This window comes from Felis catus, chromosome D3 (assembly GCF_018350175.1).
Source record: "Felis catus isolate Fca126 chromosome D3, F.catus_Fca126_mat1.0, whole genome shotgun sequence".
In the NCBI taxonomy this organism is placed as follows: Eukaryota; Metazoa; Chordata; class Mammalia; order Carnivora; family Felidae; genus Felis; species Felis catus.
The window spans coordinates 41,478,792-41,494,794 of NC_058379.1; the positions used below are offsets into that span (position 1 = coordinate 41,478,792).

General features: G+C 37.3%; 1 protein-coding gene and 1 pseudogene across 2 annotated transcripts in view; one reads left to right on the top strand and one right to left on the bottom strand.

The window, feature by feature from the left end:
* METTL4 (methyltransferase 4, N6-adenosine) overlaps positions 1-16,003 on the top strand; it is a 681,840-nt gene that overhangs the window by 104,792 nt on the left and 561,045 nt on the right. The window lies entirely within an intron of this gene.
* Positions 1,581-15,402, bottom strand: LOC101089218 (annotated as a pseudogene).

Here is a 16,003-nt window from a genome sequence, read left to right on the forward strand (position 1 = left end):
AGTATGACAGAGTGCATGATGGTCAAGAAAATTGAGCATATATGCAAGGCAGTGGTTGCAGTGATGCCCATGGAATACACACTACTAAGTGGGGGAATGAGAGCATGAGATAGGTTAGGATTTTGGAAAAGAGGCAAGATAAATGGATTGAATGCAACCTGTCAGAGCATGTACCAATTGTGTTCTTGTTTAGCATCTGATTCTAGTGTGCATTATAATTTTGGGAAAATTATTTAAATATACCAATTTGTGCAATCTTAACCTTAGAATAAACTCTAAGATTTCTTTGCACCTCTAACAATTTGTTATTCTGTGATTCCATGTGAAAGCACATAATATACATACTAATGAAGAATAGATTCAGTTTTTTAAAAAAGATTATGGCAAACCTTGGTAAAGTTTCTCATGACACCTCAAGGTTAATTAGGCACTTATTTAATTCCCTTGCTTATTTGTTGCATTCTTTTTGGATGGTTGCTACATAGATAAGGATTTTTAGAATAGGTATTGAGAGGTATAATATCTGGAACATATTAAGAAACATACCTGGAATCACTGGAAGTATGGGCTAGTGGATAGAACTACACATCGGGAGGTAGGAATGCAGGGTTTCTACCTTGGTTTTAACTCTGTTCTCTTCTGTATAAATTATGTTTATTGCTTTTACTATATTTTATTAAAAGTCTTAGAAACTCTGTGATTGGTGCTTCACTTAAGTATTGACCAAATCAGAGCTAGTCACAGAAGTCCTGGAATAGAAGAATTGTGATTGTATTATTTTCACTTGTCCATTAGAGTCTGGACTAGAAAATAGCAGCCATGATGGCATTTGGGGAGTGAAAGCAAATAACACTTTTTAACATCCCTGTCAAAGCCTTTTCATTTTAATTGAAAAGCCATGCCATAGCCCTTGCTGGCAGTTACAACTACTGTACCTTACTTCGACGATTGCAGTTTCCTCAGATGTGTCTCCTTTATTCCCTTGTCTCCTGCTATAGTTGATTCTTCATATAGAAGCCAGGAGTGATGTTTACAAAAGGTAAATCAGATCATTTTACTTCCCTCTTTGAAATCTTCCATTGACTTCCCATTAGATTTCCAGACTTCATTTTCATCTCTAAGATCTTACAGGAATTGGCCCATACTTTTCTCTGACCTCATCCTAAACTACTTTCCTTTTCATAAACTGTGCTTTAAACACACTGGCCTTTTACTGTTCCAAAAACATGTAGAATTCTTCTGTATCTCAAGGCTTGCAACCAAGGGGTCAGTCCATCTTACTTGAAAAGCTCTTTTAGACCTTCAGGGCTGAGTTTATCTTTTGAAAAAAAAATTGTTTGTTTAACTTTTTTTTTTTTAAACAGTTGACAGTTTTATTTTCACATTTCACAATACAAATGCTTTTTTTTTTTTTTTTAAGTCCCACTACTTCCTTGGAAAACTATTCTCTTCTTTGATAGGAAGGAAAACAAGTCTTCCTTGTCATGCTGTTAGAAAACACCCAGAGTCACAGCACCATGATCTCTTGGTGAAATAGAACAAGTAAAATAAAATGGATATAAAGAGGTTCTTGTCTCTCCTTATTTATCTGGTTGATTTGTTCCTGGCCAAGTGGGCCCCATCATGGGATGGGCTGGAGGTCTCATCACTGGGGGCCCAGGCATCTTTGACATGTGGCCTCCTGTATGCAGGTTCATTCTAGGAGTAGGTCCCATTGGCATCATCCCAGGAGGAGGAAGGCCCATCATTTGCATCATGGGAGGGCCCCCATATGGGGTGCTGGCATCATACCAGGGTGAAGAGGACCCAGGAGACTGGGGGGAGGTGGGATCATTGCCCTTGAGGAGGAAGAACAGAGAATGGTGTAGGGGGCATCTTCCCTTGCTGAAAGGCAACGGTTATTTTCTCAATCAGGCTCTGAGCGTGCTCTTCCATCCATTTCTGAAAGTAGTCTTTCACATTCTTTTTGTGTTTCTGACCACTGCAGTGTATCTTTCTCATTGATGGAGAGTCATGGGTGAGGTATGTTTTGCAGTAGTGACAATAAAACTTAGACACGTTGCTCTGTAGGCCATTGGGTACTCCATCCTGCACACCTGGGAAATGACTTGTTTGTTTACTTTTTGATTGTGTGTGTGTGTTTATTTTTGAGAGAGAGAGAGAGAGAGAGAAAGCAGGGGAGGGGCAGAGAGAGAGAGGAACAGAGGATCTGAAGCAGGCTCTGCAGTGAGAGCAGTAAGCCTGATGTGTGGCCCAAACCCACAAACTGTGAGATCATGACTTGAACTGAAGTCGGATGCTCAACTGATTGAGCCACGCAGGTGCCCCTACTTTTTGATTTTCTTTTTTTTTTTTTTTTATTTATTTAAAAAAAATTTTTTTAACGTTTATTTACTTTTTGAGACAGAGAGAGACAGAGCATGAACGGGGGAGGGTCAGAGAGAGAGAGGGAGACACAGAATCTGAAACAGGCTCCAGGCTCTGAGCTGTCAGCACAGAGCCCGACGCGGGGCTTGAACTCACGAGCTGTGAGATCATGACCTGAGCCGAAGTCGGACGCTTAACCAACTGAGCCACCCAGGCACCCCTACTTTTTGATTTTCTATCTCCCTTTGAACTAAACAGAAATAGATGATATGCACTGTCAGTCTCATTGGCTGGTATAGCTTCTATGCCTTGGAAAGCACTGGGTAGGTGCTCAACAAATACTTTTTTAATGGAGGAAAAAAAAGACCTCAAAAGTGGGTGGAGTAGAAGATAGCTTATCTGGAGTTAATGAGGCTAGGCTATTCTATGTCAAATTACTTGACTGTATTATCTGTCCCTTGACTTTTAAAGCTTTGAGTCTTGAAAGATTTGTAGCCTTCAGGACTGTCCTCTTAAAATACAATTAGCCTTGTGAGTTCATCTCTCAAATCAATGTCTACTAATATTTTAGTTCTTAGTGACCACCCAGGGAGAAATAGGACATACAATGTGCAAGTGACAGACCATCAGGAGCGGGGGTGTAAAAAAAACAGAGGGCAAAGGACCAGCAGGCAGGAATAATAGGGACAAAGAGATGAAAAGCTGGTAGCAGGAGAATTCTGTCAGAATTTTGTCTACAGTGGGAACATTTTTGTTTCTCATTCTATAAGATAGTGCCCTGTTATCTGGTACTGTATCAGAAAGTTTTCTTTTTTAAAGCAGTTTCTTGATAGTTTTTCAGGATTACAAATAAATTGGAGAAGAAGGGAAAGCTAAGCATTCTCAGTTAAAAAAACAAAAGGTGGAAGCAACTATTGCATAAGATACTGTATGCTGCTCAGCATGAGTATTTCAGGGAAAGATTTGGTGTCTTGTAATGTTGCAGTTACTATGGTAACAATGCATTTTTAATGGTACCATTAAATGGCAGTGTAACTACTTGTAACTAAGGAGTGCTGAATAGTCACAGCTGTGTTGTTTGGAGTTTATGTGTCTTTTCTACAGTATGGTTTTTAATGACTTAAAAATAAAAGTGTTGTATAACAGAATATCACTTTGGTACGTGATATATGTACTTTTAAGAAATAGAATGGAGAATGTTAATTATCCCGTTAACTATGCCTTATACACACACACACATACACACATGAGTAAACACACATACGTGCATACTTTACAGATGAAGATCTGGAAAGAAGATTAAGTAGCTTTTCTCAGCTCATTTAGCTATTGACAGAATTAGCATGAGAGCTCAGGTTTTTGGACTGATATAACAGTTTCTTTCTGACCTTACATACTAGTTCTGCTCAACACAGCACTATGTATACAACACACTCTATATTCTTTTCACACATTGCAACTGGTAAGAAAGTGCAATGAATTTCTATCATCCTGTAGGGTTATAAGGTGGTTGGGACCTAGATCAAAGAGTAGTGAATAATATAATTGAAAGAGTCTGTAGATGGAATTCAAGAGATCCGTAAACCCTTTAAAATTGTTTGCAAATAGGTATATGCATGTGCTCATTTTTCTAATGAGGGACTTTATCAGATTCTCAAGGAATTGGTATCCTCTCCCAAAATAGGTGATGAATTACGGCTCTTTCCCAATTTAGGATATCAAAATGGAAAAGTAAATGGCATATTGAGAAAAATATTTGTTACGATTTGATAAAAGATTAATATTCTTAATTTATAAAGACAATATACACATCAGGCTAAACATCAAGACCCAGTTGATCCCCTGAAGCAAGAGAAACAGGAGCAAAAATAAAATATTGGGACGACATCAAAATATAAACAGCTTCTGCACAGCAAAGGAAACAATCAACAAAACTAAAAGAACGTTCAGAATGGAAGATATTTGCAAATGACATATCTGATAAAAGATTATTATCCAAAAAATATAAAGAACTTATAAAACTTAACACCCCAAAACCAAATAATCCAATTAGAAAATGGGCAGAAGACATGACTAGACATTTCTCCAAAGAAGACGTCCAAATGGTTAATATGGAAAGATGCTCATCATCACTTATCATCAGAGAAATGCAAATCAAAACTACAATGCGGTATCACCTCACACCTGTCAGAAAGGCTAAAATCAAAAACACAAGAAACAACAGGCTTTGGTGAGGATGTAGAGATAAAGGAACTTTCTTGCACTGTTGATGGGAATGCAAACTGGTGTGGCCACTGTGAAAAATAGTATGGAAATGTTGGAATAGAACTACCCTACTATCCAGTAATGTGCTACTGGGTATTTACTCAAAGAATACAAAAACACTAATTCAAAGGGATACATGCACCCATATATTTATAGCAGCACAATTTACAATAGCCAAGGTATAGAAGTAGCCCAAGTGTCAATCAGTTGATGCATGCATAGATAAAGAGGAGGTGATATATACAAACAATGAAATATTATTCAAGCCATAAAAAGGAATGAAATATGCCATTGGCAACAATGCGGATGGAGCTAGAGAGTATAATGCTAAGTGAAAGAAGTCAGAGAACAATGAATACTATATGATTTCACTCATGTGGAATTTAAGAAAGAAAAGAAACAAGGAGGGGGGGGGGAAGAGAGACACACCAAGACACAGACTGAGCTATAGAGAACAAGCTGATGGTTACCAGAGGAGAGGTGGGTGGGGGGATGGGTTAAATAGATGATGAAGATTAAGGAGTGGACTTGTGATGAGCACTGGGTGATGTTTGGAATTGTTAAATCACTATATTGCACACCTGAAATTAATATAATATTGTATGTTAACTAACTCAAATTAGAATAAAAATTAAAAAAAAGACCCAGTTGAAATTATAGTGAAGGAAATGAAGATATGCAGACAGGGAGTATAAATGGCTAATGGAAATGAAAATTTTTCATCCGCTTTAGCCATCAATGAAATGCAAATTAAAACAATAAAAATTTTACCATTTTAACACAACGAATTAGCTCAGATTAAACACAACCACAATAATGTTCTTTGTGATGAAGAGGTGAAGGGATAAACAGATTGCTCTACTGTTGGCTAGGAGTATAAATTGGGGCAGAGGTTTTGGAAATCAAATTAATAATTCAAGTTAAGAGTTGTTATGCCCAGAATTCGTGATCCCCAAAGACCACCAGGGAACCGAGTCCGATGCAAAAGCAGAGCCTTTATTTGAGCTAGCTCAAGCTCAATCCCCTAGCTGCACCGACACAGCGGTGAGATGTGGGGAGAGAGAGGTAGTTTCAAAAACACAAAGGTTTTATTGGGGTCTAGGGGCAGTTGGTGAGGTAATAATGGCTGTGGCCTCAGCCGATTGGCTGGGGAACGGTTGGAGTCCTGTTGCGCAGGTCGCTGGGCGTGTTTTGATTGGGAAGTTTGAACGGGTGAGCGGGAGGTTACTCAAGGGGAGGAGGTGTGGTCAAGGTGAAGGACACAGAACAAGATGGAGTTGGCAGGCATAGGCCCGCCCTTTCAGAGTCTTAAAAATGTTCATAACCAGTAATTCAAATTCTAAGGATATAGTTCCATTCTAAGGCAATAATAAATGCTTACTAAAATTTGTTATAAAAGTATTTCTCCTTGTGGTATCTAAAATAGTAAGAAATATGAAAGAGTACACATATCCAACATAGGGAAAGGATTAAATAAATTACAGTATTCCTCCAAGTCCAATAAATTGTCTTGAGATTTTTGTTAATGGAGTGGAAAACTCTTATGATATAATATTACATTTAAAAACAACACCTAGACTTCTAAAATGCTTATAGAGTATAATTCCAAAATGATATAAATAATAATATAAATTCCATAGAAATAAATTTAACAATAATAGAAAGAAATAAACTAAAATATAAAATGGTTATCTTCTGGGTTATGTGGTTAATAATTATTTTTCTCTTTTTTTGTGTTGTGTATTTTCTTAGATTTCTGAAGTGAATGTATATATTATCAGAAATGAAATAAAAATTATTTAAAAGTTTTGCTGAGGTTTTTTTTTTTGTATTACCTCGATTTTTCTAATTTGGCAAAAATCTATTGTCCTAAATAAAGAATGGCAGAAACTAGAAGGACATCTTTTGAAAAAAATTAGACTTTTTTTCTTTCATTTAAAAATTATATATGTAATCTCTTTTTTGGGTCAGATGTTGGGGAAATACATATGAATAAGACGTTGTTCCTGCCATGTACATTTTATAGTCTACTAGGTAGGATAGACATGTAATAAAAATAGCTCCTGAGTACCTTGTAATATGACAACAGGAAGGAAGGAATAATGAAGTTTTCCTGAGGAAGTAGAGGGAAGGGGTAACATTTGGTTCCAGTCTCAAGTGATGGGTCGTGACATGGGCCAAAGTGAAAGGATCTTCCTCGTAAAGTAGGGTATGAGAGCACAAAAAGTCAATGCTATTTAGAGCACAGGTGCCTTTGATTTGATTAGGAAGGTAGAGAAAGGCCATCTGTTGAAAGACCTTAAGATGTCTGTGTCTTATCTTGTAGGTACAAAGGGGTCATGAAAATCACAGAATCATCTAAATAAGTGATCAGATTTGATCAGATAAGTATGTGATGGAATAATCTCTTATCACAGCAACAGAAATTATGATATAATAGTCAATTGCTTCAGTAATGATTTAAATATTTTCATGGAAATTATACTCAATAAGGTAAAACTTAAAAAAAAATTAAAGTTCTGTCAAGGTGCTATTTTCCACTGCATTATCTCATAGAGAGTTTTGATATTGGGGATGCATTGGTTGGTCATATCATGATGTTAATGAGGCCAAAACCACAGTCACCCCTATTAATTTAGTTGACAGAAAAAAGATTTTGTTTTGTGGCTGCCAGCTCAGTGAGGAAGTTATTTAAAGAGCTGAACCGCATCCATACCAGTCTTAACTTTAAGTTGATTAAAGTGTGGATTCTCTACATGTGTTTCATTTCCATATTCCAGTGAAGCCAAGTGGTGGTCCTTATGACAATAAAGTTATCAGATGGTTATCAGTTACCCCAGAATGCTCTGGCCATCTTTGGTTGGCCCAAGTATTATTCCTGAACTAAGTAACCTTCTTCCTCCCTCCCTCTTTCTCTCTCTCTTTTCTTTTTTCTTTTCTTCCTTTTTATTTATTTTTGAGAGAGAGAGAGACAGAGTGCAAGTTGGGGAGAGGCAGAGAGAGAGGGAGACACAGAATCTGAAGCAGGCTTCAGGCTCCGGGCTGCCAGCACAGAGCCTGACACGGGGCTCGAACCCACAAACTATGAGATTATGACTTGAGACCAAGTCAGAAGCTCAACTGAGCCACCCAGGCTCTCCTCCCCTCCCCTTCCTTCCCTTCTCTTCCCTTTTCTTTCCTTTCTTTCTCCTTCCTTCCTTCCTTCCTTTCTTTCTTTCTTTCTTTCTTTCTTTCTTTCTTTCTTTCTTTCTTTCTTTCTTTCTCTTTATTTTCTTTCCCCTTCCTTCCTTCCTTCCTTCCTTCCTTCCTTCCTTCCTTCCTTCCTTCCTTTTGTTGTTGTTTTGCTATTTTTATTTATGTTTAAAATTGAGACATAATTGGCATATAACATTGTACTAGTTTTAGGTATACAATGAAATGATTACAGGGGTGCCTGGGTGGCTCAGTTGGTGGAGTGTCCGACTTTGGCTCAGATCATATCACAGTTCTTGAGTTTCAGCCCAGCATCAGGCTCACTGCTTTCAGTGCAGAGCTTGCTTCAGATCCTCTGCCCCCCTCTCTCTCTGCCCCTCCCCTGCTCACATGCTCAGTCTCTTCAAAAGAAAGAAAACAATAAAAAAAATGAAATGATTACAATAAATTTAGTTATCCATTACCACACATGGTTACAAAAATAGTTTTGCTTGTAATGAGAACTTCTAAGCTTTATTCTCTTACCACCTTTTAAATGTACAACATAGTTTTAATTATAGTTACTATGCTGTGTATTATGTCCCCAGGACTTATTTATCTTATTAAACTGGAAGTTTGTACCTTTTGACCACCTGCACCCATTTTGCCCACTCTTCACTACCTGCCTCTGGCAGCCACATAATCTGTTTTCTGTATCTATGAGTTTAGTTTGTTTTTGTTTTTGTTTTGTTTTTAGATTCCTTTTTTAGAACTTCCATTGTTTTTCTTTAAAAAAATTTTTTTAATGTTTATTTTTCAGAGAGAGAGAGACAGAGAGAGAGAATGAGGGAGGGGTAGGCAGAGAGGGAGGGATACCCAGAATCTGAAGCAGGCTCTAGGCTCTGAGCTGTCAGCACAGAGCCCCATGCAGGGCTTGAACCCATGAACTGTGAGATCATGACCTGAGCCGAAGTCGGATGCTTAACCAACTGAGCCACCAGGTATGCTCCAATTTTTTAATGTTTATTTATTTTGAGAGTGAGAGAGCATGTATGTGTGTGTGTGTGCGTGTGTGCATTGGGGGAGGGGCAGAGAGAGAGGGAGAGAGAAAATCCCAAGCAGGCTCTGTGCCACCAGCACAAAGCCTGACATGGGCCTTGATGCCAGGAACCATGAAATCATGACTCAGGCTGAAATAAGGAGTTGAAAACCCAACCACTCAGCCACCCAGGTGCCCCTTTTAGATTCTGTATAGTGATATCATACAGTCTTTGAAGGTCATCCATGTTGTTGCAAATGGCAGAATTTCCATTTTTTTTTAAATTTATTTATTTATTTGAGGAGAGAGAACACAAGCAGGGGGTGGGGGCAGAGAGAGGATCCCAAGCAGGCCTATGCTGTCACTGCAGAGCCTGATGTGGGGCTCGATCTTACGAACTGTGGAATCATGACCTGAGCCGAAATCAAGAGTTGGACGCTCAACCAACTGAGCCATCCAGACATCCCAGAATTTCCTTCTTTTTTTATGGCTGAATAATATTCATATGATATATGTGTGATATATACATATCACATTTTCTTTATCCATTCATCCTTTGATGACACATAGGTTGTTTCTGTGTTTTGGATATAGTAAATAGTGCTGCAATAAGCATTGGGATACAGTTTTCTTTTTCTAAAAAAAATTTTGTTTTTAATGTTTATTCATTTTTGAGAGATGGAGAGAGAAAGAGTGTTAGTGGGGGAGGGGCAGAGAGAGAGGGAGACAGAATCTGAAGCAGGCTCCACGCTCTAAGCTGTCAGCACAGAGCCTATTGGAGGACTTAACTCATGAACCATGAGATCGTGACCTGAGCTGAAGTCGGACGCCCAACCCACTGAGCCACCCAGGCGCCCCAGTTATCTTTTCAAGATAGTGATTTTGTTTCCTTCAGATAAATACCCAGGGTGGAATTTCTGGATCATATGGTATTTCTATTTTTAATTATTTAAGGAACCTCCATACTGTTTTCCATAGTGGTTGCACCAATTAAGATTCCTCCTGACAGTGCACAAGAGTTTCCTTTTGTCCACCAAGTCACCAACACCTGTTATTTCTTGTCTTTTTGATAACAGACATTCTAACAGGTGTCAGGTGATATCTCATTGTGGTCTAAACTTTATATATTCATGAGTTACAACATGGGTATACTTGCCTTGAAGTTTCAGATATCAGTGTTTTTCAAGAGGATCACTTTTTTTTTTCAGGACTCTTTTTCATTATTTCTGAATTGTGGTGTTCTCTTGCCTTTTAGTTGTAATAGTAGGAGAGTAAGAGTAGTAATAGAGACAAACAACCTCCAAACTAACCTACACCTATACTCACATTCTTGGTTATATTTTAAAACCACCTATCAGCTTAGTTTATATTTAAGATGTGTAGCTCCAGACAAGTGGGGTTAGTTTTGGTTCCTGGGTACTTGTGGTGATTATGTATAAATATTACTTAAGCATTTCTTGATGCCAAGTTTTCTTCTATCTGCTGAGTGGTACATGCTATTCCTTCCCTTATTTAAGATGATAATGTTGCCCAGTGGAAGAGGACTAGTTTGGGACACAGAAGACAGTTCAATTTCAACTTCAAAAGTTTCCTCTATGATTTTTAGCCAGGAATCATTTAAACTCACAGTAATTCATTTTCCCTATATATATATATATGTATATATATATATATATATATATATATACATATATATATATATATACATACATATATATATATATATATATATATTTTATTTTTTAGTCATATGTTAGCCCCAGTTGGTTATCTGAGACTTAGGTGATGAACTATTTAGAGAAATATTGAAATAGAGGAATAATTCAGGAACGGATTTTAAAAAATAGGAGTAATTTATGGAAGATAAGATAAAACAATAGTAAGGAAGATAATGAAGTATGAAATTTAGGGAATCTCCATGAGAGGTAGATATGTACAAGAAAATCCAGGGACCAAGAGAACATGAGCTGGTTTTGTTAAAGGAAAGTAGGGGGTGATCTGAAATAGTAATAATAATAATGATGATAATGATGATAATAATGTCAGGACTTTCAATGAAAGGACTTTCAAATATCTGATGTAGAAGGCTCTGGAGAATGAGACATAAAGAAGTGATTTAGTGAAGTAAATTATGGGGGATATTTTTCTGTTTTGTGGTAATAGGGCAGGATGAATCACAAGCCATAGACTAAACTTGGTTTGTTTACTTGGAGTCTAAGAAAACAGCTTAGGGCTATTTACTAAAAACACCCTTGGAAATATTATATGTAGATACCTCTTTGATAGATTATACTCTACTTTTGCTCTGAGATTTTCAACATTAGAGAAGAAATGTGTTTGTTCAGAACTTTAAAAATTTTTTAATAGACTTTATGGAGCAGTTTTAGGTTTACAGAAAAATTGTGCAAAACTACAGAGAGTTCCATATACCTACCTCTTTTCCTCTACACAGTTTCCCCTATTTTATTTATTTATTTATTTATTTATTTATTTATTTATTTATTTATTTTAATTTTTTTTTCAACGTTTATTTATTTTTGGGACAGAGAGAGACAGAGCATGAACGGGGGAGGGGCAGAGAGAGAGGGAGACACAGAATCGGAAACAGGCTCCAGGCTCTGAGCCATCAGCCCAGAGCCGGACGCGGGGCTCGAACTCCCGGACCGCGAAATCGTGACCTGGCTGAAGTCGGACGCTTAACCGACTGCGCCACCCAGGCGCCCCATCCCCTATTTTTAACATCTTAGGTTGGTGTGGTATATTTGTTACAATTAATGAACCAATATTGATGGATTATTATTATTTTTTTTATTTTTAATATGAAATTTATTGTCAAACTGGTTTCCATACAACACCCAGTGCTCACCCCAACAGGTGCCCTCCTCAATACCCATCACCCACCCTCCCCGCCCTCCCACCCCCCATCAACACTCAGATTGTTCATAGTTTTAAGAGTCTTTTATGGTTTGGCTCCCTCCCTCTCTAACTTTTTTTTTCCTTTCCCTCCCCTGTGGTCTTCTGTTAAGTTTCTCAGGATACACGTTAAGAGTGAAAACATATGGTATCTGTCTTTCTCTGTATGACTTATTTCACTTAGCATAACACTCTCCAGTTCCATCCATGTTGCTACAAAAGGCCATATTTCATTCTTTCTCATTGCCACATAGTATTCCATTGTGTGTATAAACCACAATTTTTTTTATCCATTCATCAGTTGATGAACATTTAGGCTCTTTCCATAATTTGGCTATTGTTGAAAGTGCTGCTATAAACATTGGGGTACAAGTGACCCTATGCATCAGTACTCCTGTATCCCTTGGGTAAATTCCTAGCAGTGCTATTGTTGGGTCATAGGGTAGATCTATTTTCAATTTTTTGAGGAACCTCCACACTGTTTTCCAGAGCAGCTGCACCAGTTTGTGTTCCCACCAACCGTGCAAGAGGGTTCCCGTTTCTCCACAGATGGATTATTATTAACTAAAGTCATAGTTAACATAAGAGTTCACCCTTTATGTTGTACATTCTACTGGTTTTGACAAATGCAGAATGTCATATATCTACTATTACAGTATCGCATGGAATAGTTTCAATGCCTAAAAATTTTCTGTGCTCCCTCTAATCATCCTGCTCTCCTTCCTGTTATTTCTTCCTTTCTCTCCCTCCCTTGCCCTGAACCACTGGCAACCATGCATCATTTTATTGTGTCCCACCCCTAGTTTTGTCTTTTCCTCAATGTGATATAGTTGGAATGATCACTATATAGCCTTTTCAAATTGGCTTCTTTAACTTAGCAATATGCATTCAATTTTCCTCCATGTCTTTTTGTGGTTTGATAATTTCTTTATATTGATGAATAAAATTCCAAAATTGTATGGATGTACCATAGTTTGCTTATCCATTTACCTATTTAAGGACATCTTTGTTGCTTTCAAGTTTTGGTAATTATGAATAAAGCTGCTACAAACCTTTGTGTGCAGTCTATTAAAACTCACTTAAGTAAAATAGTAAGTAGTGCAGTTGCTGGATCATATGGTAAAAGTATGTTTAGTTTTGTAAGAAATTGCCAAACTGTCTTACAAAGTTGGCTGTGCCATTTTGCATTCCCACCAGTGATGAATAAGAGTTTCTTTTCCTTCACATCCTCACCAGTATTTTGGTGGTGTCACTGTTTGGATTTTAGTTATTTTATAGATGTTAGTGGTATGTCAATATTGTTTGAATTTGCAGCTCTCTAATGACATATGATATTGAGCATCTTTTCAAAGTTGTTTTCTTATTGTTGAATTTTATGAGTTCTTTGTATATTTTGGATACAAGTGCTTTATCAGATATGTGTTTTGCAAAGATTTTCTCCCAGTATGTGGCTTGTCTCTTCAGTTTCTAAACAGTGGCTTTTGCAGAGCAGAAGTTTTTAATTTCAGTGAAGTTATATTTATCAATTTTATTCTTTCATTGATTGTACTTTTGTTGTATCAAAAAATTCATCACCAAAGTCAAGATCACCTTACTTTTCCCCTATTTTAGTTTCTAGAAATTTTAGAGTTTTGCATTTTAATTAAGTGTATGATCCATTTGAGTCAATTTTTGTGAAAGTGTAAGTTGTGTGTCTAGATTCTTTTTTATTTTTTCTTTTGCATGTGAATGTCCAGTTGTTCCAGCACCATTTGTTGAAAAGACAGTCTTTTTTTGATGGAATTGTGTTTGCTTCTTTGTCAAAGATCAGTTGACTGTATTTGTGTGGGCCCGTGTCTGGACTTTGTGTTCTGTTGCATTGATTTTTTTTTTTTTTTTTTTTTTGCCAATATCACACTATTTGATCACTGTAACTTTATTTTTTTTTATTTTTTTATTTTAAAAAAATTTGTTTTAACGTTTTTATTTATTTTTGAGACAGGGAAGACAGAGCATGAACAGGGGAGGGTCAGAGAGAGGGAGACAGAATCTGAAACAGGCTCCAGGCTCTCAGCTGTCAGCACAGAGCCCGACGCAGGGCTCGAACTCACGGACCGCGAGATCATGATCTGAGCCGAAGTCAGCCGCCCAACCGACTGAGCCACCTAGGCGCCCCGATCACTGTAACTTTATAGTAAGCCTTGAAATTGGGCAGTACCAGTCCTCTAGCTTTTTTCTTTAGTATTGCATTGGCTATTCTGGGTCTTTGCCTTTTCATATAAACTTTGAAGTCATTTTGTTGATAATCCAGTTTGTGTGATGCATTGTAAGCAGAGAGATGGAAACACAGAGATGTAAGCAGAGAGATGGAAACTAAGAAAGAATAAAAAAGAAATGTTAGAAAAATAAAGAATACCTTTGGGGCACTTGGGTAGCTCAGTGGTTAAGTGTCTGACTCTAGATTTTTGCTCAGGTCATGATCTCATGGTTTGTGAGATCAAGGCCCATATCAGGCTCTGAGCTGACAGTGTGGAGCCTGCTTGGGATTCTCTCCCTCTCTCTGCCCCTTCCCTGCTTGTGCTGGCTTTCTCAAAATAATAAAACAAAAAAGATTAAAAAAATGAATAATACCTTTGATAGGCTCATCAGTAGAGGAAAGACTCAGAGAGAATGAAATTAAAAAGCAAAAAGAAAAGACTGAAAAAACATGACACAGGATATCTAAGAACTGTGGGGCAGTTGTGAAACATGTGGTGTGTGTAATGGGAAGGACAGAGGAGAAAAGAGAAAGGAATAGAAGAAATGATTGAAATAATAATGATTGGGAATGTTCCAAAATTAATTACAGACACCAAACTACAAATCCTGGAAGCTCAGAGAACAGCAAGCAGGATATATACCAAAAATTCACACTTGAGCATACCATATTCAAACTCAGAAAATCAAGAACAGAGAAAAAAATCTTGAAAGGAGAGGTGGGGCTCCTTATCTACAGAGTACCTTATCTGTAGAGTAGCAAGGATAGGAATTACATCACACTTCCCTTTACAAACCATGCAAACAAGAAGATAGGGAAGTGAAATATATAAAGTGTTGAACGAAAACCCCCATCAAACCAGAATTCTGTATCTAGCAAACTTATCTTTCTTGAGTGAAAGAGATAGAAACTCTTTTAAAACAAACAAAAATTCAGAAAATGTGTTGCCAGTACACCTACTATACAATAAATGTTTTAAAAGTTTCCCAGAAAGAGGAGCAATGATATAAGTCAGAAAGTAAGATCTACATGTAGAAAGAAAATGTTAGAGAAGGAATAAATAAAGGTAAAATAACATTTTTATTTTTCTTATTAATTGATAGAACAAATAATAGCAACATATATTGTGTGGTAATAGCTTATGGATAAATAAAATGAATAATAGTAATCTTATTAAGGTCAGCTGGGAGGAACAGGAATATTTTATCAGATACCTGAACTACCTATGAAGTGGTATAATGTTACTGGCTTTAGATTAGTTGAAAATGTTTATTGCAAGTCAGCTGAACACCGTACTTTGCACATTGTCATTACAGATGTTGATTAGGATATTCCTCTTTGAATATCTGTTTAGGATATAGTCAGCATTTTCTCCTCTTCTGTATAACTGATCAAAGCTGTTCAGTTCCATCCCCAATCAGTAGCATTGACTATAATATTCTGCCTGCTCCCATTTCCCCTCCCTTCTCTCTGCTTTCTCAAGGTCAAAGGTGCTGACAGAAAGAGAGTTGATGAATGTTAGTGAAGAGGGGGCTGCAAAATGAAATTCATCTTTTTCTTACACGTATTTATGTCTTTGAAGGGACATGCAATTAAAAAAATACATGAGGTGAATTGTTATTGAGATCTATTTATTTTCGAGGTGGTAATAGCAAACGACAACAGCAATGCAATTTTTGTTGAGTGTATGGTGACATGTTAAGTACTGTGAGGAGCAGATATGAGAGGTCTTGTCCTTATTTTGATAATTTTTATTTCTGTCAAAGCCCTTATTTCCAGACTACAGGATCTAACAGATTTTAGTGGAAAAATGATTTGCTGGCTCACAAAATTGCCAGGAGGACTAGAGAAGCTGACTTGAGGTCTATGCCACAGAACTGGCCAGCAGAGATGCCTCTGCCTCTCTGTCCTCCCCCACTCCCCACCTCCTGCCCATATGCATTTGCACTTTCAGCATCTATGACTTGGGAAGATGGATGCCACCCTATCACCATTGCCCTTGTGGACCTGCT